Genomic DNA, 26082 nt, shown 5'->3' on the forward strand with positions numbered 1-26082 from the left:
ACCTTCATTTGGGGGTGTAAGGTCATAAAACTGTCTGGATTATTTCAGCTATATTTATACCTAAGTTAATATTCGTTCTTTAACAGGTTTAAAGCTTTTAATTCCCCAGTTCATTATTCATAGTGAGTGAACTGAACGAAGTTTTTGTTTTATAAAGAGGAAAACTTTTGGCATTCAAAAAGTGTTCTGTAATTGTGGATTGTAGCCCTCTTCACCCCATCTCCCCAATTCCGATTAGGGTCACGTTTCGTGCCCTCCCTCCCTCCACTGCTTACAGCCACCAAATGCCATGTTTTATTTAACCAACTTCTGTGAATAGTTTGTGTGGATACACAGTAGGGTTATATTTACAAATGGGCTTGTTGTGCGTGTCTTGTAGAGTCTGGCAGAGTGGCAGGGTCCACTGACATGAAGTGCATACACACAGACACAAATTGTAGAGCCTCCTCATTTGCATGGCCTTGAAGTATTAGTGTCAGGCCACTGTAGAGCCTTTGGTATACATCTCTATCCCAGGAACAGGGAATTATTCCTGTTGAATGGAGGGAAACTACATTTGAGAGTGGTGGAGGGACTTTTCTGAGGCTGCAGGTGGCAAAGGAGGGAAGAAAACCATGCTTTTCTCAGCAGTGCCCAAACTGCAGCAGCACATGGTACAATCCATGAGCCAGATGTGCCATGGCTCCCTCCTAATTGCTATGCTTAGATGTCCATGTTCTGAAATCAAGATACTTGAAGCAGAGATGGTAAGGGAAGGAAGGAGACTTACTCTGATATAGGACTTACATGTGTTTGCATCTAGCTGCTGAGTCCCAGCCTAGCTCCCATCCCATCTGTTCCGTTTTGCTAGGAGATAGTCAGCACCTTGAAACACTATCCTGGCACCTCTCCAGCAGGAATCTGGGAGTTGAAGTGAGAACACAAAGGCAATTTATTTTTCTTTGTTGAAATGTTCATATTTTCCCAGTGGCAGTACGACTCAATAGTTGAAATAACGTTATTGAGAGAAAAGAGCAGAGTCCCGGTGTGCATACTCTGCATGCAGGCCCTTGAGCTTAAGCCAGTGAATATCTGGACAATATGTAAAAAGGAAAAAAAAACAGCCCACAAGAAACATCAGTTTCAGGCCTTTCTCTCCTTGCTTGTTTATGAAAACAATTGCTTTTGCATCTATTATTGTATTGCTTTATAGCCGCACACATTTCCCATGCAAGAAGTTGTGCTTGTGCTTTCTTTGTTGTCTGTGTAATATCCTTTCCTGATACCTTTGGTGGAGGCAGTGCTTTGTTTTCGAATAGGTGCAAAGGTCTGATCCATGAATAAGAGGACAGGACTGGCCTATGCTCTACAGTATGTGCAGACCAAAAGAAGGTGTAAGTGGCTGAGATGCTATATGTTGCAGGAAAAATAATGGTGTCTCCACTGTTTCAAAAAAGAAAAAAGAAAAAATTTCTCAGGCCTCAAGACAACTGTGCAAGTCTGCATCATCCCTCCTGCATATCAAACTCAGTATTGGTCCTGGAGCAGCTATCTTAAATTTTACACACATTTTAATTTTCAGGCAATTGGCAGCAGCTTAAAACCATAAAAAAGATTTAGGCCAAGAAAGCTTGTTCCAAAAAAAAAAACACCAACTTGACAAAACAAATTATGACCAGGAGGCTATTTCAGAGGCAAAACTATTTCAAGGTGAAAAGGAAACCAAATTATTGGAAGGCTTAGCTTAAAATCCCTAAGCAATTAAGAAACTTGTCTCAAAATATGCCATTTCTCCATTTTCTTCTAAAGTAGGCAATGTCCGAATGACACTGCTGGCTATTGGGAAAGAGCAAGCTTGAATTTATTGTGGCACTTTTTGCCATCTGTACCACAGTTTTTGGAGTCCCATTGAAGAAAGCCATGGTGACGGGGGAAAAATGCACCCCAACTGCTCTCACTGGCAACGGTAAGCTGAAGGTGAATTGAACTGGCCCTTGAGTGGCTGGTTTTACACCAGAAATTGTATTTGATTGATGCAGGGAGCATTTTAATGAAGTGAGACTCTTGCAATGACAACTGACACCCAGGTGTCTCTGTCATTTCTGAACGCATTGATGTCTGAAGGCAGCAGGCAAACCCTCAAGATTCTGTTCAGAATCTTGCAGGATGTAAGGCTCCTGCTTGTCAGCCAGACAGCTTAGCCCCATTCTCAACATTTTTCGCATTAAGGCCTATTAGCCTTTACTCTGACTTTCCTAGTTTTTAAGTGTTGGGATAGTAAAATATTTCAGAAGTGTCCTCAACACACAATTAAAGATTCAGTTGTTTACTAGCTGTCTCCTTCTGGCTGAGAAGATAGGGTCTCAACTCACTCGCAACTATTCTGAATGACAGCAGTCGAATAGTAGATAATGCTGGGCTAGATCTCCAATAACTTGAACAGAAGTTTACCTTTAGAAAGAAAAGATATATTGAGGTAATTGTGTACCTACACCACTGAACGTAAGTGTAACTTTTCCTTTCATTCTAAAGCAGATTCTGTGGGGTTAGTACAGACTTTTGTGTAACTGTGTTGCTTTGGGAACAGACTGGTGTACGAGCCCTGAAGTTTCATTCTGGACTCAGCTCTGATCTACTGACTGCCTTTAAAGGGTCCTCTCCTTTTTCTTTCTCTCATTTTCACCATCACTAAAATAATAACAAGTATTGCTTTTTCTTGAGCCATTTCCAGATACACTAGGGAAAAACACTGCAGAAGTTGAAGGCATTTTTATATTGTTTATCACAGCTAGATATGCATATGAACTTGAATTGAGAGAGGTGATGATACCAGAAATGTTGACTCGGGGAACAGAGATTGTCCCCAGCGTTTTGATACCAAATTTGATGAATGCATAAAAATTGAAATAGCTTTCCATAATACTTATGGCAGTCTATCTCTAACTTAAATACTTTAGCTATCATAATGTCTTTCACTCTGAGATTTAAAAAAATTACACATATGCTACCAAGATGTGGTCTCTTTTTGCACAGGAATATGCTGAGATAATGCAGTTATGCTCTGCATATGCTAGTGTAATGGAGAGGAAGAGTCAGGCTTTGGTTTTTTGAAGCATTTCGTATCTGCATTTTGTATATGAAAGGCAGTCTTCATCCACGCAGTTGTATAATGGCAACAAAACCCCTATATATTGCACTTCATACACAGTAGACAAATTTTGCAACTCCTTATATGCCCTTATGGGGGACCCTCATATGCTCACTATCCACTTTAATAGCACAGAAAGTGATTTTTGTAGTAGTTCATCTTGCAAAGCACAATACCTGTCAGCAACTGTGAAGTCATGGCCTGCATAATTTATGAGACCTTTCTCCCACCCTTCCACTCTCTTTCTCTGACTCAACTGATCTTTTTTGTACTTTGCATCAACTTGCTGCATTCTTTAGGCATGTGGACGAGCAGCAGGGTAGTGTGTACTGAGGGAAAGAGGAATGGAGGTTGCACTCAGTAATATGCAATAGCAAAGCCAGAAGTTTAGTGAGATAAAGCAGTTATCCCTTTGTTATAAATGCAGAGTAGCATGCACATAATAAAATTTAAAATAAAAAAACTCCAAACCAACACAATACACCAAAACACTGAGCATGCACACACACACACAGAGCTCTTCCCTTGGAGAGAGGATGAGAGAGAGAATGAAGAAACCACAAATGAGGGAGGTTAGTCATGTTGCTTAATGAACTACTGGAAGCTTTTCAGATACTGTGGTGATGAGGGAAATGTACATAGAACAGTATAATGTTCCCAGCTGATATTATCTAGGAGTTCAAAAGAAGCAGCAGCAGCCACACAATAAAGCAGCTCTCTGGTGGTATGTTATTAAAAGGTATCTTGAGCTTTCCTGCTTGACAGATATTTCTTGTTTTAAGTTATACTTCAACTTCCATTATTTAAACCCAAGACAACAAAGTAATAATTGAGCTACTGACTAGTTAACAAAATGCACTTATGCAAACCAGTTAGTTTTCAGCAGAGACTGCCAATTAAAGTCTCAAAAATTACAGTATTCTGTATTTGTGTAATATCTTTTTTTTTCTGTCATTTCCCACCAGTTTGTTCAATGAGTAATCAGTCACCTTGTGATGCAAGGGCACAACAGGAATGAAAATCTGCATTGTTACTTTTAGATTCTAAGAAAGAAAATTATAGTATTTACTCCTTTTCCTCTCGGTGTAACAGATTCTTTTTGTGGTTCGTATCATGCTGACTAAACTAATGGGAATAATTCATGTCATCTCAGAAGTAGTTGCTCTAGTTTGCTGTTTTGTACCGTCTTATGTTGGTTAGATTGCCCGTAAGCATGCCTCAGCAACATCAGCCTTCTGAAATCTGGATGAAGCCTCATTTGTATCTAAATTTAGTATCTCTCTGCAGGGTGTCTTGTTATGTAAAAAGAAGTATGAAATTCTAGTCAAAGTTCTCCTTGCAGAAGACAAAAGTTCATGATTGCTGGTAGCTGGGTGTCAATATTGGAGACATGGTCTTCATGAAGAGCACACAAAGTGGCACTGGGAAATCATAACATGAAATCCTTTCTTCTGTAAAACCACGATGAAATTTTGGAAAAGTTTTTATATCCAGGCTTTGCTATTGCAACATATTAGTGTTTTACATTGATACATGTAATTAAAGATATGTATGAATCACATTTCCTGTTATGAAAACACTTGGAAACTAGATGAGGTGTGAGCTGAATTTTAAGGCATGGCAGTAGTATTGCACAAGGCTATCAACAGAGAGTTAAATATATGTGATGCAGTCAGAACTGTGAGGAGGATGGGGATAAGTGTGTCTGCAGCAGTTGATGGCACAGTAGGGAACAACACATAGTGGGTCTGATGCTTGAGGTATCCAGCTCAGAGTTAAGCCATATACTTCAGAGTCCCTTGGTGCCTTGTGACTAAAACCAGTAGAGGTTCTTTAAAAATTTACTCTCTTATTTTGAAGAGTGCATTAGCAAACTTATGTGAGATCATCAGCTATTTTATGGAGCTAAGTTTGAGAGTAACTCAAGAGGCAAGAATATCTGTTTCTGTGATCTGCTTTTATTTGTGATTCATCTCTGACTTTCCACTCTCACACTCTCCATGCTAGCTTGCCAATTATTTAACCCAGGTGCTACATGACAAGGATCTACCTCTTTATTCATTAAAAGTGTGATGGGATCTCCAATGACTTACCATAGTCAGGCGCTGAGATTTAGGTCTCTTCCAGAACACTACTTCTCTGATGACACAGAGCTTCAAGACTGATGCTCTGCAGGAGCCCTCACTCAAATATTGGGATAATAGAAATCTGGAAGACACTCCTATGCCAAATAAATTACTTCTGTTATCACTAAACTCTTTCTTTGTATTTTCCTGTCTTTCCTGCACCTTGGATTTAGTAGTTACCTGTGTGAATTGTATTGTATCTGTTACATTAGGTTAGCTTATTTTTTTTCTGTAACCCACCTCTGGCTACTTTTACTGGAGAAAAAGCATTGTGTGCGATCTTTTTACCCCTCCATTCTCCTGCTTAGAAATATATCCCAATTTAAACATTAGGGAAATCAAACATTAACATGGGAGTTAATGTTTTAAAATAATGATCTCCTGCCGGAAGCCTGTTGGTCCTGACATGCTGCCAACTACAAAATCTAAATGAAGTTAGAAACCAGAAGAAAATAAACTTACTCTATTTTCATTCTCTGCTAACATTTTTTGGGGGCTATCTGAAATCTTGATCACTATTTTTTGTGGTACTGAGTTCTTTCAGTAATGGATTGCAGGTGCCACATTTCTACTAAACAATATTTAGGCTACTTAGTTTTATTGTTTGGTTTAATTTCTTGAGTGAGTGATTTCACCAGGTCATCAAAGTTTCTAATTCCCATTCTTGCAAACTACAGTGAAGGGAATTGAGACCACTGAATATGAACTTTAGAGAGATGGTAGGTATTACAAATACATGTAAAAGAAAAGTTAGCAGCAAACAATTAAAATATATGTATGTGTCCACAAAGACATTATCCAGAAATGGCATGACAAGTAATTACAGTGACAACTTTTAGAGAATTGAAGAGCCACTCTTTATTTCCATAATAGCTTGTAGATTGTAGTTGCTGTTCTTATCGTATAGAATATAATATCCAAAAGTGAATTGGAGGGCTTGTGGTAAAGCAAACCTGGGAATTAGCAGCAGATAATTCCAAGGCATGTAGTATCCCAGAGTTTGACCACCACACAGACATGAATGATGACCCTGAGCATGATTTTTAAAACTGAGTGGGTGATATTTGGCCTTTGGAGCAGAACTTGGACAGCCTATAGCATGTTAGTGGTATACATACCACAGCAGTGGGTTGTTTTATTCCAGAGAACACTTTATAATGATGTAAGAGGCAATAAGAAGGATTATGCATGCAACTGGGAGACATTACTGTGAATTTTAATTTTGGGTTTACTTGGCCTTTGGCACATGATTTCATTTCCCATAGACAATCTAAACTCACTATAAAGACTACCATGGGACCTGGATTCATTCACTAATGTAGGGTGCGGCAATTTCCTGTCTGTCTGATTTCAAATTATGATTAGTATCTAGTTCTCTTATGGAGGTTACTTCACTGATCATTATTTAGAAGGTATTTTTAAAAGAAATTTGTTAAGAGATTTAATAGAGTATATACTTAGAAAAATTACCACCAAGCCTTTTAAAATACATTCATGTGTCCATGAAGACGTTGTCCTGATATGCCACAAGTAATTGCATAAGAAACATATTATTTTGTCTATAACAATCTTTCTGTATCTTCTCCTAGGACTAATTCACAAGGAAAAGAGTTTGCTTTTTGTAGCGTGAATTGCTATTTATGAGGCTTGATATAAGTGTGAGATTTTTTTACAATGGAGTTGGATAATATTAAATAAATTAAAGGCATTTACTGTCTTCTTTATGGATGATGACATATGTCTTAAATAGCTAATGCATACAGAACATGAAATATATAAAGTATTATTTCATATTCAAATGCTAATCTGAATAGTGTCTCTTAGTCTTCATTCAGTACTTCCTCTTTCAAAACACTGTACTTCACAGGCCTCAATTCAGGGCAGAACTTCAGTCTGGACATAAATCTAATTAAAGTCAACAGATTTAATCCCCTTCAAGCAACAAGCATGTATTCAAGTCTTTTGCTTAATTGTGGTGAAGTGAAGGTATGTTTGAAATTAAGCACATGCACAGCTATTTTGATGAACTGGAGATTTATCTTGGAGCATCAAACCTACTATGGAAAATTCATAAAGTAAGAATTGCCTCCTAATTATTATGCTCATTTTAGCAAGTGCTGTAATCATAGGAACAAATTTACATAGTATTTACCAAGAGACAAGAACATCTGTATGCTTCTAATGGCGTGAAGCTGCAAACTGAACACACACAGACAAAATCTAAAGAAAAATACTTACGAAAAAACTACTTGTGAAATGATTGTGGAAAGATGATGGTTTAATGCCATAGGACACTAATATAGCTTACTGTTTCAAATAGGTATGAATACTTTCTCTTCACATTGTTGCTGCATGGTAAAATGCTATATAATATCTAACTGTAAACATTTTCAAAAGGATTTTGGTAGATACCGTAATGTGATATAAAATAAAAGACCTGCTAGCTTTCTCTTATCCCAAAGATGGGGATATACTTTCCGATGTTTCTATATCTCTAACTGCTTGCCCTATACCCCACAGTAATCTGGCTGGATTAGCAAGTGGTTTTTGCTGCGGTGCATCCTTCCTCTTCCTCAGCAGCATTCCCAGGTCTGAGTCATGATTGAAGGTGTATTTAGAATGGAGTAGGTTGGGACTGCACAAGGAAAAAATGTCTTCCTTTAGAGACCAGCATATATGGACTTTTTTGCTTCAATTGAGAGATGAAATGTCTTGGCATATGTACAAAGAGTTTGTGTTCTTCTGGTGAGCTCAGGGCTGATCCAAGTGCCTTGATGACAGCTTATTTGGGACTTTGGCAGATATTTGTTCTCCCCTTGTGGTTGCAGGATGTTATAGGCTCCCATTGTCCATCCAAGCTGCTACAGTCAGAGCCATGGGTACAACCTCTAGGGCTGCTGTCACTGGGAGTTTTCTGTACATCTGGGCTGAGTTGGGCAGTACAAGGGAAATAACTAATCTCTCTCAACTGATTTCATTGGAGAGCACTAGGAAACGAAAAACAGTTTTAAGTGCCTACATTTTCTTGTTTGCATTTTCTCATGTCCTTGATTAAAATAACTTCTTTGTGTCAATCCACTTAGAACAGGAGGGTAGTGGGTGCCCCCCAACGTCATATTTAGAACTACGCCATTGTTGTGTTATGCTACCTTGAATTAGAGGCAAGCAAGCAGATGCTATCAGCAGGACTGAGCATGCACTGCAGTGTTAAGACAGCAGCATGTTTCCAGGTTTAACCCTTGCAGGAAGCAAGGCGCAATTGTTTTGGCCCTCCAGATCAGCTGTGCCCTGCTCTCAGCCTCTGGTAGGTTAGTCTGCTCTTTGGGACACTGGTGTTGAAGTATCCAGCTGACTGGAAGGGGCAAAGGGTTCCGATGCCAGCATCACATGCACTTGCCTTGGTAGGACAGGAGCAGCTGGTGGGGAAACTCACACAAAATTTCATACTGCTGGTCAGGTGTGTTGGGCAAGGTGTGTTCAGCCTGTCCATTTGTAATTGTTATGTGTTAGTTTTTGTGCAAGCCAACAGTATTTAAAAGGAGACTAAGAAAACAATCCGAAGATTGTGTTCATGCACAATCTTTCTCCAAAGCTGGTAAGTCTAAACTTCATTATTGAACATGTAGTTCTGTAAACAAGCCATTTGTTTTATAACATGTGGTTGAGTCTCCAGTATCTAATGAGCTGCAGCCTCTGCTTGAAGTTTCCCGTGCATTCTGATCCTTTGTAATAACTCCTTCCTGTGTGCATTCCCTGGTTACATTCAGGCTTGGCCATTCCCTCAGTGATCCAACAGTGATCCCTTTGACTACAAAGGACACAAAAGTGATCCCTTTGACAACTCCTATTTCAGCCAGACTTGCAGAAATGATGTTCCGTTGCCAAATTTTGGTGGAAATAAGGCAGTAGGGAATCAGAAGTTATTGGACATGCAGCCATGTGCATGTAAAGTGCATAAGCCTTGTTTCATCAGTAAACAAGATGAAAAAATCTAGTGAAGTGTGTCTGTCTATTTTACAGTAAATATGTAATAGGAGAGGAAATGTTTTCTATTGTGAATTTGGTTGACTGTACAGTAGAGGTGACTGTGGGGAAATGCAATTTGAAGTATTTATCCTCTTGCTTTCAAAACTGGAGTCCTTAAAAGTGATGGCATGGAACGCCTTAAATCTGATCTTGATGATTAAAAAGCACATTCCTTTTACCAGATACTAAAGAATGGGCATTTCGTTACAATATACAGTCTTAAGTGTGACTTGTGAACTGGTTGATATTTAGTGGCTACTATTTCAATTTCTGTATCAGTACTATTGAAATACTGTTAAACTGGACATATTTGCCTTTGTAAATTTACTAATTAACAACAGGAGTTTTTCCAAGCATATATTCAGTTGTTGAGCTCTGTGCTTTTGTAGATAACATTTAACAGGATAATGATAAAATTCGTGCCTTATACACCTGATAGACAGAGGCATCCTTTTGAATCTATCTAATGGATGCCTGTAATATATGGCCACAATGTCATTATTATTTTTATTACTTCTACTACTACTACCCCTACGACTATTAGCAATTTTCTGATTAGTCTGTCTTTTATTTACTGATTAAATCATTCATCTGTGGTTTTATTAAGACGTTTGCACAGTTAGGATGTAAGTATTTCTTTGTCACTGATTTGGCTCTGCTTTTTGTTACAGTAGTGCAAATCTTGAGTAATTTAATTGTCAATGTAACAGTGCCAAAGAAACAGCAAATTTAGGTCCAATGTGTGTTTGCTATTGTCCTTAAGAATTAGTTTACTCTCTTCTAAGTACTTCCATTCATAAACGATGTGTCATTTTAGCAACCATAATTGCCTTTTGAAACAATGTTTTTGTTGTTTTTTCTAGGGATTTCCCAAAGTTAGAGGAGTGTTTTGGTTTTGTTTAAGAAAATGAAACACAGTTTTAAACCTGGGTCAAATGCCAGAAAATGTTCTCCTTCTCTCCTCCCCCTCCCTCGTCATCTGCCTTTTTCTCTGAGCCTCATGTCAACTCTTTCCTTTAACTGCAGAGCCTAAACTACTTCTTTAAAGGCCTGAGCTTGCCGATACTTCCAGACAGAGCCCCATTTAGTGTATGCCCTGTGGAGTACATTTGCCAAATCAAGGCCTGTGCTTGAGTCTCCTAAATTTTGAGCAGGGGAAAAAAAAAATAAGAGAAACCAGAAGAAGAACAGGCACTTAAGGAAGAGTTACATGTCGCCTTGTGTAGCTGAGCCAAAATAGCAGATTCACTGTATGCTCTTAACCCATCACAAGTATAAGTGCTTTCACTGAAAGCTCTCCATACAGTGTCTTAAGATGATACACTTTAGCTTCACAACAGGAAAAACAAAAAGAAACCTTAACTGACCAGCTGTCGTGACTCAGTGTCATGTGGCATCTCTATGTGGTGCTGGTACTTGAACATGTATGTATTTCCCCACGTATATGTCCGTGTTCCCTTCGATGCCTAAGGTTAAATGTGTGTAATAAAGTATTCAGGATCAGGATGCTATCTGTGTTCTGGTTTTCTGATGTTCTCACAATTTTAATCTTAAAAAATAAAAATTCCTCTCACCATATTGCCTTATTTTGCTTTCTGTTATTTTAATAATTTCATTTTTTCAAAGGCAGAGGCAATAAGTTGTTCCTGAATTCCACTGTGATAACTGGCTAGAAACTTTCAGGGGTACCTTTAAAGCTAGAATTAGAAAAGTCAGAATTTTCCTTTTGTGTGGAATTTTTCTCTACATGTGAGACATAGGTTTGTTTCACGTCTGCCAAGTTTAAATCTTTTTTAGAAATGTAAACATTTTTTTAGAAGTTTGAATTCAGAGAGCAGTAACATTAATATGCTAAAAGACAAAGTGTTCAAGAAAGTTGAAATTATGCATAAATCATACCTTAAACAAAGTTATGCCTTGCTTGCTCAACACAGCAATTATATTGTTTTGATTTTATATGGACAAATGGAAACTTAAACTTCACGACTTCTTGATCCAGTCTCATAACAAGCTGAGTTTTCTAAAAGTCCTCTCTTGTTCTTCCCTTTGTATAATTTAGGGGTAGAGGATGTCAAAAAAAAAAAAAAAAGAGAGAGAAGGAGAGAGAGAGAACTGACTTAAAAGCTTCTTCCAGCGGTAGGTACTACAGTCCATCAGCAATGCTACTTTTGCTGAGCTGGCAGCTGCTTCCCTAAGTTCAGAGAGGTCACCATGGTTTCTTTCCTGTTCCTCCTCCAGGCATTGAATTGCTGGGAGAGTTGGAAAAAAAGGCATCTTCCTTTCTTGCCCTGCAATATAAAGACAAAATCATTCCTCTCTGTCTAGGTCTGTTCTAGTAAGGCATATAAAAGCTTAGATGTGGTACCTTTACCCAGAAATATCTGCAAGTTCATTACAGACTAATTGACATACCAGGATATGCATATGACATACGAGGATGGATACATTGTGTGCATGTGTGCCCTCCTGTAAATGCTGTACTTGTAAATGCAAGGATTTTCTTCACCATTGACTTGCTGCTTTCTCTGGAGACAAAACAGATTATTTGGTAAATACTTCAAAATACCGTTGCTGATAATTTAGGACAATGCAGACTAATATATCCAGTTAAAACTTGATAAGGAGAAAGTACATTTTTAAGGAAATAGAACACAAGCTGAGATGTCTTTAAATTAAAAAAAAAAAAAAAAATTAGTGTTTATTGTAAGAACTCCATCAGTCTGTCACTCACCATATATGTTGTTCCTCACACTGCAGTATGCCCATGGGTCTCCTCCAGGAAAATCAGTCTGGATGAAATACTAAAGTAAATCAGTTCAGTTGTATTAAACCCCAATGTGGGCTTGTGTTCAAAACCAGGGTGTCCTGAATTAGGTAGATAAAAGGGAGGAGTCTCATTCTGACAAAGGATGTGTTTAATGCATGTATAAGTAGATTTGTTGAGTTCACACCTTTACTTTATTTGGATTAATTTTCTTATTTGCATCTTCCCAGGAAGTTCTAAAATAAAGACAAAAGCCTATAGCTATAAATTTAGATCTCCTTCCTTGTGGTTCTCATTCAAATATTTGAAGTTAGTTTGATTATTTTTTGGACACAAATATGAATTTTTATCCCTTTCTTTGGCATTTAAAAGGGGTTAGAGTCTTATTTAGCAATCTTTCTCTGCCAGCTAATCATGTATTTCACATGCTTTTTTTCACCCTAATTATTCACTTACCAGACTATAGCAGCTCTGAACTGTTTATATATAAAGTCTGGTGTTTGAAAGAAAGTAACTTATATTTAAAATTTCCCTCTGTTTTTAAGTACATAAACTTTTTTAAGTACCTAAACTCACATGCAGTGCCAATATATGTCTTTCCAGTATATAATAATAGGGATCTAATTGCACCAGTTTCCCGAGGGACACAAAAGTAGAAAAGCATAGCCTGCATGGAAAACACCCTTTTTTTTGCCTTTGGCCGTGACAGGCCCCTACACACAGAATGAAATTCCATCCTCACAGAAGTCTATAGCAAAGATTTTACTGACTCCGGGGGGCTGGATTTGGGCCCACATGCCTGATTTCAGGGTATGATTTTGGTGATGAAGCAAGCTGGAGGGAGTGGATAGGAATATTCACTGTCAAAGGAAGATTTGATTCTCATGCATTTTCTCTAGTCTTTCTTCCGTGCTGGAATAACTTTCTCCTTTGGTGTATTATTTCATCTTTCTGAGGAAGACTAGAAAAAGCACTTACTAAAAAGACTCACAGTTTTTCTGGAAAACCTCAGTGGGAAAATTTGCTTTTTAACTGTGTGTGTACAAACTCAGTGGCACCCATGGCAAAGCAGCAGTCCTTCTGTGAAACGGAGACAATTATGACACAAATAAGAAGCCTGGTTTAGCCTGTTGGTGCCCCAAGATCTGGCGACTTGAAGTCATGTTTCCCAGCAGATCATTGCACTCAGAGTGTAGTTAAGGGGCCATGCTAATATTTCCTTCCTGAAGGCAGAGAGCATGGTGGGTTGTCCTTAATATGAACTGCATGAACTTTTGTACCTTTTCCTTTTCTTCTTGTCTTCTCAGAAGGAAGAGTGTTTGTCCCAGTATAGCCAAAGCATGCTGTTATGCTGGACTGGCTTATAAACAGCACTTAACAAAGTAAGATTTCCCTTTCTAATCTCTAATCTAAGAATAATGTGGTTTTCATTCATATTGGACTAAGTTATTGGTCTCACTTTATTACTACCCATATATTTAATAATACTTTGAAGTGTGAATTCCTGGATCTCACCAACCCAGTTTTTCCAATAGATCAAGATCGGGCGATGAGTTTTTTTCAGTACATTTTTATTTAATCTCCTGTTTCCCTAGAGTCAGCTGTTATAATCTCAGCCCAAGTGAAAAATTTCTAATTTGCTCCTGATCCTGTTTGTATACAGACAATCAAATCCTTGTTTTGGAGCTATTTGCTGTGGTGAATGCTCTTCTGCTGGAAGATGAGGTGGGATATTGCTGGGTATGTTGGTCTATCATTGTGTCTTACCTTGCCCTTGAGTTGCATGGGAAACACTACTGCAGAACAGTGGGCAGATGTCGACATTCCCTCTCTCCAAGTTTGGGGGTTTTTTTCCATTATCCATTGAAGGAATCTAAATAAAACTCTGTATACACAAGTCATTAAAAAAAAACAAAATGCAAGTTTGAGACTTGGTTGTATTTGCTTTGCTAATGACTGCTAAGCCTACACATGTATGTATTATAATAGTGTTGCATATGAAAGAGTTCACGTTTCCTGATTAAAAAGTTCATATGAAGAATGAAGTACATCAGTGTTTATCTTCTACCATTCACTCAGTGCCCTACATAGTCACACACACACTAACAGGCAAAACAGTAACTAATCAGACCTTTTAGAGCTGCCTAACCCACTTTTTGTCTTTATTATGAAACTAAGATTTGGTCAACTGAGGTCAAGTTGTGCACTTAACACAGCTTCCATTATAGTCAGTGAACTCTGTAACAGAGAGTAAAGTCAAAATATAAACAGAGAACATTTCTGCAGCAGCTCTGGGCTGGGATTAAGTTGGATCGCCTAGTCTTCTGCTTTTAATGAAATTCTCTCCCTTGTATTTTCTTGTTTGGAAGAGAGTCCAAAGTTATCTCATGCTAATTTAGTTAGGCAGTGCCCTCCAGGGATGTCACAGGCCTCCATGACCTCTCCAGAGAGACTCAGCAAAGGGATGAGGAGAATTAAACATTCCTGAGAAATTGCAAAGCAGCAGCCCCCAGAGATTTCGCATAGAAATGAGCTCCAGACTAGCTGCCAGAGACCCAAGTCACCTTTTCAGCACTTCCTTGACATGTCTCTGCCAGTCTCATCTGGCTTGATTCAGGGGGTCAGCGTGGGGACTGAGGAAAGGTGGCAGCTAGGGAGGGCAGGATTCAAGGGAGGTCTAACTGCAGTGGTCTCAGGCTTTAGATGTCTCTCTGGGATGTGCAGCAAGATGGTTTTATTCCCTTTCCTTCCCACATGATCTCATGCCTTGGTATTTTTTTTGTGCTGAAAAGGGGAAGAATACTAAGTGAGGAGGTTTAATAATAAGTTTAGTTATTATTTCATCATTTGATGTAAGTTTGTTTCACACCTGGGTTTACAACTACCAGGTGGGTCAAATGCAGAAAATAGTGCAGCATCAGAGAGCTACTTACACTAACATGAACTGCTTTCCTCTCTTTTACTTTGATAGGGTGTAGAAACTAATGAAATTAATTTCATATGAAGCCAGAATCAGACATGGTTTGCAGGATAAACCTCATTTCTATGGGAAAATATTCAAAGTGTTAATTTCCAAGTTTCCTTCAATTATTGTGCAAAAAGGGAAAAATAAATTTGCTGAAGTTTAGGCAAGAGAGAAGAAAACACAAAGAAACCACTGTAGCTTGTTTATTAGTATCTTGATCGTCTGAGGAGTTTCTTATCACTTGCATCAAAGCAGAAATGTGCACTAACTCAAGAAATGTCTATTTCATTAAGTTTTGGAGTGTGCATTCTAACAATGATTTCTGTGTGCTCTCATCCTTACATTTCTTTGCTCCTTTGTTTTTAATTAGTCCAGAGCTAGTCAGCTAGTTTGAATTCCCACCTTTCACTGTAATAGTGATATAACAAATAATGCACTTTGTCATGAAATGTCTCTGCTACCCTTAAGTTTCCTACAGCACACTTGTTGCATAAATATTATGACTCCAGCTTCATAGACATCAAAATTTAGACAGTAAGATTAAATGCTTTATTGAAGGCCCTAAAGAGCATCATTAACACCGCTGAGATTGGGACATTGAAGATGGCTTCTGCTCATCATTTGCTTGGACCAAACTGAAACCAATAAACAGGCTGGACCTAAAGCTGGACCCTTGCAATTAGAATATGGTTTATGGTATAGCTGTTGAAAAAAAGTATACAGAGCAGAGAACTGTGTTCATGTGAAACACGTTTCAGCAGTTGAGTTATAAATCTCTGAGAAGAAGAAGAGAAAAAATGGAATGAGACTTGCACATGGAAACCAGTATATAAGGGATGATGGTGTCATTGTGGTGATAAATCCATTGCATTCTGCAATGACTCATGCCTGTGCCACTATTATTTGCCTGAGAACAGACCTCTGGCCCTTGCCAAGTAATGCGTGTGGGAACACTGTTCCCAGTGTCTGACCTGCGGGGGTTATTCCAGCCTTAATGGCAGAATACCTAGTGTGTGTGGAGTCTCGTTCATGTCCACTGGGGAGGGAGGGCCCTTACTTTGTCTGGATGTGATATGAGCAATGACTTCTGACATGCATGGAGCAGAGATTTATTGCAAGCAAAAGTTGAAGTGTGATAATGCTACTGGGGTATTCTGTAATAATATGGTAAAACACTTGTCATCACTTCATCTCAGGCAGTGAAAGTCAATTGTATATGCTACACAGAGACAGATAAAAAACATAAGTATACTTAAAACTTCATATGGTTTGCATTTTTCGTAACAGCTCTCCTGACTCTAATATAAGACAGGTTTTAATTTTGTTTTGGGTAAGTGGATGTGCTTACAGTCTCACACCCACAATTCTATGGCTTTAAATAGAATCACTCCCAGGGTGCATAAAAGAACACATGCTGTTATGTGAAGGATTTATCCAGGATGCCAGGATTGTATTTATTGCTGGGAACAAACTGAATAAAATTTTCTATTCCTTTCTGACACAAGCCCATGGAGAGCAGTCATATCTATGGTTTTAATGCAGATCCTTCCCTTTCCCTGACTTATTTTTTTGGTGCAACTAAGTGCTGTTGCAGAAATAATAATTACTAATAACAGTGGAATCAGAATGACCAGAACAAGCCAAGGGAAGGTCAATGCGAAATGCCCTCCAAATGTATTTTTGAGCATTTCAAAAGAAATCTTCATGTTGCCTTTTCACATCTGCACTGCACAGACAGACTTCTAAAAAACATCCTTTGATTTCTGGAATTGTTTTACTGTTGTCTTTTTCAGCTGAAATTTCCATGCTCCAATTTTAGATGGCATAAACCATGAGCAGGTATCCAATCCTGAGCATGGAGGAACTTAATCAGAGCAACAGTAATGTGAACACTGAGGCAGCAAGTCTGTGAGGCAGATTCCTCTGTCCTAGGGCTTGGGTTTAAACTGCGTAAGCTGCTATATCACATGCTGGCCATTTTGGGTACTGTTGGCCTAAAATTGAACTTGTGACATGAGGTAAAAATAAAAAAGAAAATAAATCCGTCTGTATTTCATTACTGTATCCCTGAGGCATCAAAGTTGTGCTCTTGTCTCAGTCTATACTCAGCCAAGAGAACGTAGCATCAAATTCCAGAATGTTGTCACCTGAAATGTTCTGGTAAAGGAAAAGAAAAAAAAATCCACAGTATCAGGAATGAGAATACTTTAGCATCTTTGTATTTTTTCAGGTGACTTCTTGCTTTTTATAGTGAGTAAAACAGTTCCTGGCATACAATTTTATCACTGCATCATAAGTAACAATGGCATAATCTTTTTTACTTCCAACTCCAGTAAAACTGGAATATAATCAGAAAGTGAGGTTCAATTATGTGTTTAAGGTAGCAGCGTCTTTATTTACACAAATTATTCAGAAAAGGATAACTTTTCATTTTTAAGAACCCCATAAATAGTAAATGTTTTCCTCAAGAGAAGTAAATTAACATTTCAGGTCAGTTGTTTTAGATTAATATTCAGGAGTGCAGTATCATTTGGAAACTGGTAGCAGTCTGAGGAGAATATGCATAATGAAGCAACAACTCTAGAAATTTGAAGTGGAAATATAAATTATAAAATAGATTTTAGGTTAATTTTATGTTATTAACTCAGTCTATCTCCCTGCATTTTTTTAAAATAACATTGTTCATAAATTTTATCTCAGTGCTCTTGCTTTGTTACTGTTACTATTTTAAAGGATTGCTCTTCTTCCTTCCCAGTTATACCCTCAAACATGTATAAACATTATGAAGCGCTGATTTATTATCTCTGAGCCTATCTGCCTGTGCTCTGGCAGTTCTCTGCTACTCTTACCACTTTTTTACAGTAGAACTAATGGTTTAACCTGAGTCAGGGCCCATTACTGGATAGGCACTGGGCAGATCCCTAGGGCAGACCTACAAACCTTGAGTGGAGGAGCTAGCAAGCTGAAGAGGCAGGCTGGAGTGGAGATCAGTAGTACTTTGCTCCATAGATCATGCTGTTCCTCTGACCTCCATTCAAAGGAGCACACCAACTTTTGCTTAACTATAAGTGTCTGAGCAATCCAGGAAAGAAGTAGGAGGTAAACAGGTGTCAGAAGCAGGAACTAGGACCTTTTTATAGTCAAATGTTTCACTGTAAACAATTTGTGATCAATATCTACATTGTGATCATTATTTTGTGGCTGATAGTTTTGCTCCAGTGAACATGCCAGTACTTGACTTGAAAGCCTAGTCTGTTTTCTTGTGGTTAGATCATGGCCCCAACCAGCCCTTCCTGGCATGGGTCCCTAAGACTTCTCTGCCCTCACCACAACCTGGGTACAACCCTTTACTTTAGCAATGAGTAATCCTGTTAAATGGGAGTCTGCTGCTTTGTGAAGAGGTATTTTGTCATTCATATAAAAATAGCAGGGAAAATTAATTCTGTAAGGGTAAAAAGGGAGGTGGAAGTGGGTCAAATATCTTTTGGAATTGTCTGCTAGGTGGAGCCTGAGAAACATGTATTTGTTCTATATTCTTGACTACATAATACGTATCTGAGTGGTTAAAACTCACACATACTTTCTGCAATTTGAATTTTTCTTCTTTTTTTCCTCTGTTTAGCTTTGAATTTCTTTCCCTTTCTCGTAAACAAAATTTAAGGCAGCTCTTTCTTAGCAATTGTGACAATATCCCCCAAAATTAAAACTAAAGAAAGAGAGCATATATGCATCCTTTCTGTATCTTTTCGTTTAAGTTGCTTTGGGTCACACATGTCACTTCCAATCTAACCATTTGAAGAATAAACAAACCATTGTGAACCTAAAAATCTGTTCAAAATTTTTTGGCAGGAAAAAAAGCCTATATTAATTTTCATTGTTGGTGAGGTTTCCCAACAAGCAGCTTTACTGTTTCTTTTTTGCCTCCAGCTAGCAACTAAAGATCAGTTATAAAACTGTATACAAATACTTCCACGTATTGAAAGAACAATATTTTGACATTCAATGACACAAGAAAAAAAAAAGTAATCTAGTTTTTGATAATACAATGAGAACTTTGTGTTCAACCAAGGTGCATGTGAGAAACATCATGTTCCATTAACAGGGAAAGCTGACCTTTAAGGTTTATCTGGATTATAATTCCTGTGGTTTTTATTAATAAAACTGCCTACTAAAGTTTCACGAGTCCTCCCTGAGATCTGTAAAACAATTGGCCTATCTGCTTACAAGAGAAGAGTTAGACAGTATTTCCTAGTATTTCCTACAGATGTGAAGGCTTTTGTTTCAGAAGACATTGATATTGTTTTCCTTTGAGATGCTCAACAAAGATTATCCGGTATTTTATTATCTTAGTAACTTTATAATTGTTGGATTATTACCTTCAAATGTATCAGCTATACTCTTTTAACTTGAAAGAAAAAATCATGGCTCTGAACACAGCTCAGCTCTGAACAAGTTCACATCTAGAGCCAAACCATAGGATTTGACTAAATCAGTAAGCATACTTCAAATTGCTTCTGTGACGATTTATCAACTGTAACTTTGAAAATCTGTGAGAAAGTTTATAAAATGAGTCACAAAATACTATCTCTGTACCTATACTCCAGGAGATTTGTTGTTTATTTACTTTCTTGGGATTCTTAAAATAAATTTTCCATTGTTTCTTAGTAAATAATGTATTTTTTCTCTCAGAGGAAAATGTTTTCATCTCAAATCTGTTCTCATTTTATATTTTTTTCTGTCAGTGATGTCTATGGCTTGCAAATGTCTCTCTTCTGAATGGAAGCAGCTGCCATGTCACAAGTACTCAATGTCTCCTCTGCATGAGTAGAAAGGGCAACGCTAAAGGAAAAACTTTGTACACAGACTTTGTAGTCCTTATGTTCAGCATTATTCAGTTAAGGTAGAAGCATATCAAAATGTATTTAAACTGATGAGATCTGATAGATACTTAAATGGTGTTCAGAAGGGTTTTTCCATGAATGGAGGTTCCTTGAGCAACAGAACTTGCACCAACACTGTGATTTTCAGTAATCTGAGAGAAGAGGATGATGACTCTTCAGAGGAAAGGAAGAGGCATGTGTCCTGCACCTCTTGGGCAGTTTCTCTTTTGCTGTAGGTTTTGAGAGGGGGTTGAACATTTGAAAAGTGTCACTCGTTGCAGTGATAGACAATGACCTGAACTTCAGTTTGCCTTTCAAACACAAACTGTAACAGCATAGTAAGTTTCTTAATGCGTGTGCACCCTAACTTTTTAAGTAGCTGTGCAAGAAGGGTTGTAATTTAGGGGGAAAAAAGCACAGCAGTACATTGATTATGCATACTCCCACCATATTCCTGCTGTCACTGGCTTTTTGGGAGTATCGGCATGCCTGGCAGCACATCCCTGTGGTTTTCTTTGGCAAGAGCCTCCCTGCTGTGCTTGCCTTGACCTATAACATTGTCAGAAACAAGTACTAAAGCAATAGTCATTACTCTAGACTGAACTCCCATTGTGGCAGGGAGCATGGGATCATGCCCAACACTTTTGTATGTCAGTTCTCAGGCAAAGACAGCTTACACTTAACTCTGATCACAGGACTTTTTTACTGCACTTCAGCTTCATTAGTGTTTTTCAACCATGTGTGCTATGCCTCTGTTGTGTGCAGAACATGTGTAAAGAGATCTTTTTTTCCCTCTGTTGTGTATTATATGTGTATTATATGTAGGTATCACTGTTTCTTTAGATAATCTCCTTATATAACACCCTCTCATGCCTACTGGGTACACCCAGTACACACCTACGCTTTTAACAGTCGCAGAAGTCAATCAGATGTGGGTGACTCAGCCAGCGCAGCACCTTTTCTTCCTTCTGTGCCTCTCCAAAAGTAAGTAAATAGATAAACTGGAAGTCAGTTTGGGTTCAGAGCTCTGAGTCAGCGTCCCGTCTCACTTTTCTAAGGCACAATCATCAGCTGTGGTCAGCTCTGTAGCAGCTTGAGAAACCACAGCCAGTCAGCTGGGTTGTATCAGGAGCAGCCGGGTGGTGGCATCTGGAACCGCTTCACATCCCAGGCAGGCAGGAAGTGCGTGGGCATGACATCTCCCCACAGCACGGAAGATGTCAAGCAGCTTCTTTCGATGCCAGTGCAATTGAGTAGGGACAATGCAGAGAGGGAGGTGATACAATAGCCCTGTCTTTTGTAGCGCAAATGGAACAGTCCCTCATGATGCACACAGGAACAGCATCATGCCAGGCCTTTGTGCTCGCCATATGGGGAGAAGGTTCTCCTTTGCTGCCGCATCCCTGTAAAGGCTCATCATGCTTTGGCCCAAAATGCTCAATTCTACTTCTCAGTAGTGAACCCAGCAGGATAGCGACATTCGGGATCACTAGAGAGTACCATATCCAACCCACTGAATGCTTCTGCCCACTTCTAGACAATGGAGTATGGAATACTGTAAAGACAGAATTTCTTTAAATGGTGATAATGTACTCTTGGGTCTCTCCAGGTGGTGGTGTTTTCTGACTTAGTCAGAAATTGCTCCCTGATTGTTGACAGATTTGAGGTAACCCATGCCTTCTGCAAGTGATAAGTAAGTAGAGCTAGGCATTCACCAGTGTCTGCTTCTTTGTCTCTGAAACTAGCAGACGATGCACCATGCATCAGTCTGCAACTATCTGTTCCATCTCCTAAAGTAAACATTACTGATTTAGTTTGATTTTTTTTCTCTGTGTGTGGCAAATACAAAGAAGTCAGAACATCTCTGCAAAACACCTAGAGATATGTAAGAAAGACTTTTTTTACAGTTTAAGGCTTGGAAAAAAATGCTGTGTAGCACTGCAGGGCAATAGTAACTAATACTAACAGGAACATTTTCAGTTCATCCCATTGTGTTCAGTCATATCTGTTTCGGGTCTTGAATTAGATGAGACATATGAAAAGTTTTATTTATTCTCTTGGAAAAAAAATTATCTTTTGTTTCTGAGAAAGTTGGATTTGTATTTTTTTTTTCCTCTTGAATACAAAGATACCTATGTGCCCATTTTAACAATATACAGTGCTGGAGCAGACAGTGAGACAAAAGTCTCAAATATATAGAGTTAAACATAACCTCAACTACCAGTCTTTGTTATCCATGGATGACAGCCCAGTTAATAAATGTTTTCTCACTAGGATGCTGAACTAGTGGGAGTTAATGTTGAAACAGATCTACAACATACTCCAGATGCTCAAGACAAGCAGACACATCACAACCATAACAGCAGTGGCATGCACACAGTGTACCTATATGGGAGTAGAGTTAGTCGAACTTGGGTTTTCCCACTCACTAGCCCAGGTGCAAACACTATGTAAGCAAATAAATTTGGGCAGGGAGAAGACTGGCTCATATTCTGGATATGTTGCTTGAAAACGGTGCTTACTACTGGCAGGCGTTTATATTGAGAAAGGGAAAGAGGGAAAAGATGAAAGAGGAAAGATTTTGGCAGAGGCCGTAGTTCAGGCATGCAGAACAGATATCCTAGTCCACATAATCATAAAAGTGTGTCTGCTTGCTAGACTTGCTATGTATCTCTTTCCAGTTAGGTTTCTGTCTTTAAATGTAAATGACATAGTATTGCCTTTAGACTTTGTGATTCACTAGACCAGAGCCAAAAAGAATTCAAATATGAAAAATGTTTTGTTACATTTGCCGTTAAAGGAATAGTCTTATTCTAAAGAGTCGAAGCCTGAATTGTTTCCATGGTAGTTTTCTCCTCTTTTTCAACATCTGTCCATGTTTTGTTATCTGGATTGAGCATAACAGTAGGGAGAAGGTGGCAGAACTGAACACAAGTAATTTCTTTACTTATCAGCCCATCAAAAAAAGCCTTTACAAAGAAATATAGAAAAATCCTTGATTCTCCATTTCCGCAACAGAAAAATTCCTAAAATATATGACCTTGCGATGGTTAAAAGATAGCCAAGAGCCAAAGCTGGGCAATGTTTTTATCCCAGTTCAGCCATGTCATGGGTCATGTGGTTCAGCATGTGAACAGGAAGGTGAGAATGGGTGAACTTTTGCCTCAGTTGTGCAGTCCATCAGAAAATAAATGGAGCAAATCACTCTGCAGCTGTATCAGGAGGTGAACGGCTGAATACCTCTCACACAGAGGCCTTTGTGTTCTGGACATGATCTAGCATTATGATGGGACGCACTAGGCTGAGGCTTTGTAGCAATTACTAACCCATTATCACGCTAGAACATGAGATCATTTATCTTCTAATTCAGAGTGTCACCTGTTCTTCATTTGCCAGTCAATAACCATTAATTACTTTCAGTGGAAATTTAAACAAAGCTTTTCCCCTCTGTTAAAACCAGTAAGCCATTCAGTAATGATAAATAAACCTAGAGCTGTATCTCCCTCTTTCCTCTCATTCTCAGCCTGGAGTCTGGTACAGTATGAATTCTTAAAGGAAATGCCTAGAAATTGATAGGTCAAGAGCCTTTATTAGTCTGATGTGGGGGGAAGCACATTCCTGGCACTTGCTGTAGGGAAAGCATATCGCTACTGCTTGTACACATATGTCTCATTGGTTGTCATGGGCTGCACCTGTGGAAATATAGATTTGACTGTGGAACTTATTCAAAGTTTTTTCTCTCTTCTGGCTTGCCTTGGCATTTTTTTACAGGCTGTTCATGCAGACACATTCAAAGCAACAGCATTTCGTCGCCCTCCTCGAAGCAAAACAGAACTATCGCTTATTTTGTAAATTTTAGCATGTTAATTTTTTTCATACCTGGTTGGATTGAGGTAACTGTAAGTGCCAACAATTGTGAATGCCAGAAAAAATAAAAGAATTAGCAGTGATAGATTCTCAAGCAATCATTAAGTTAAATATTCTTTCCTGGTAGGTTTTGAGGCAAAAATTGCTTTTAGCAACTCTATCTGCATTGTTTGATCATTGCTAAGTTGATTCTGTAAAAATTTACTGCAGGTTGTGTTTCTAAGACAGTGATTGCTTCCTTTTTGAAATAGTAGACAAGAGCTGATACACCCAAGTGCATAAAACCTGGTTGGACCCACTGTCAAAGGCTGGGTTTTGTCAGTATTTTGGAACTGTCTCCTTTGATGTAGGGCATATTTTATAGTAAAGAGAAACTTTCAATGCTATTTTATATTAATATGCAAAAGGAATGCGTAAATATTTTAAATACTCACTGGATTGTTCAATGTTTTGGCATAAGCACCCACACTAAAATTGTGTCTAATGAATTACAATACTGAGGTGTTTAAAAGTGGGGAGTGGCAAAAAATTGTTGGAAGTCTGATCCTGCTTTTGTTTAGACATTTTAATACCACTTTACCAAAGGTCATAGTAAACAGCAGGTGCTTATGCTACTATTGCATATTCAGTCAACCTATGTGGCATTTGGGGCTAAGGGGTGATTTTTACCAATCAATGCAGTTATGTTGTCACATATCTCTCAAATGTAACTGACACTACAGTGCCAGGGTGAGAACTTGAGTTCATTATATATGGGAAACATCCACTAAAGTCAGGAGGAGAACCACTGTTAGTTCTTTGAAATCCTTTTTTGCTCAAATAATGCCCTCTCATATGAGGAGGCATGTTGTTTTCAGCTGGACTGCTTAACGAAAGCCGAAGGTCTGTGAAATTAGGGACCAGGCTAGGAGAAACAGAGCTATCAACCACCCATTTTAGATATTCCTGTTACCTTTCTGTGCAGCTGCTACAGCTGTAAATCCTGCAAGCTTGTCCAGTCATGAAGAAAGAGGAGTTGGTGATTTACAGTGACCTCTCAAATCATCAGGGAAACCCCAGTGCTCCAAGAAAGCTCATATGAGAGATACAAGTTAAGACATCTCCTCCCCACAAGAGGAGTTTCATTAGCCAGTTGGGTATTTCTGCGTCATTGGTTAGGATGTTCAATCCTGGAAAGGAAAAATAAAGCTGCTGCCATTGTCCTGCCCAGCAGGTCATCTCCCTAAAGCACAATTAATGTCAAGGACTTACACAACAGTTCCCCAAAACCCAGCCTTCCATGCACATTCAAGAAGCAAAAGGGTTCAAAAGGAACATGTTAATAAAGTCTTGTCAAAACTTTGGAAGATGCATAAAATATTAACTGGGAAGAAAAATGGCTTGGAAATAGAACCATTTAAGTGGAATGTATTGCCTTGCTATGCAGGACACTGATTTATTAAGAATAGGAGGGAAAAATTGAATATTTCAGGTGGTATTTACCAAGAGAAACTGAGCTGTCCCAAAGCTTTTATTAATCTGATTTGCAGAGTATCCACTACCATCAAGGGACCTACTAAAGTTGTTTTCTTTAAAGCTGATGTGAAGAGGTCAATGCAAATGGCATCGTGGATTACACTGTGAGAGGATGACAGTCCTTTCTACCATATGGAGAGAGAGTTGAATTATTTTGTTTTCCTTTTTTGGTTATTTATTAAATGAGGATCATGCCATACAGGTATTCCCTTTTCCTTGCCAAAGGAAATGAAGCGTTTGCATCATTCTGATTGATCTAAAGTAATAATTATTCTGTCCACCTACAGCTCCTATGCAGTCAAATAGTCCAGTCACTGCGGCAGTGCCTTTTGCATTAGAAAACTGAAATGTACCTGCCACCATACCTTAGACAAGTCACACGTGTCTTTGCATGCTTCTTTTTCCATCTGTTTTCTGTTTTTCATGCTGACTTAGCTGGCCAGGCCTCTGAGATGACGCTCATCCATCATTACTTTTTTGTGGGAGGGGACTCTGTGAAAGACTGCTGCAGGAATTAAACCTGCTCCCCTGAAATGCAAAGATGTTGACAATCCTGTGAAGTGTTGCTTCAAAACATATTGCGAACCTTTTGCTGAACGAACAGTTCTCTGAAAGTGATGTTAATGGTTGTCTCACTTTTCCACCAGTGTTTTCTGTTTTCCTGTGTCGAAAGAAAAAGTTTCTTCTACAGTGCTTTAGTATGTAACATTCAGCACATATTCAGCAGGAAAAAGAGATTAATTTGCTCAAATACGCTGTTAAACATTCTTAGTTACCTTTTAAACTCTTTTACTCTTAATTAAAATCTTCAC

At 38.5% G+C, this 26082-nt stretch overlaps 1 protein-coding gene across 2 annotated transcripts in view; it reads left to right on the forward strand.

The window, feature by feature from the left end:
• GMDS (GDP-mannose 4,6-dehydratase) overlaps positions 1-26082 on the forward strand; it is a 417587-nt gene that overhangs the window by 306106 nt on the left and 85399 nt on the right. The window lies entirely within an intron of this gene.

This window comes from Corapipo altera, unplaced genomic scaffold, assembly GCF_003945725.1.
Source record: "Corapipo altera isolate COAL_440 unplaced genomic scaffold, ASM394572v1 118, whole genome shotgun sequence".
In the NCBI taxonomy this organism is placed as follows: Eukaryota; Metazoa; Chordata; class Aves; order Passeriformes; family Pipridae; genus Corapipo; species Corapipo altera.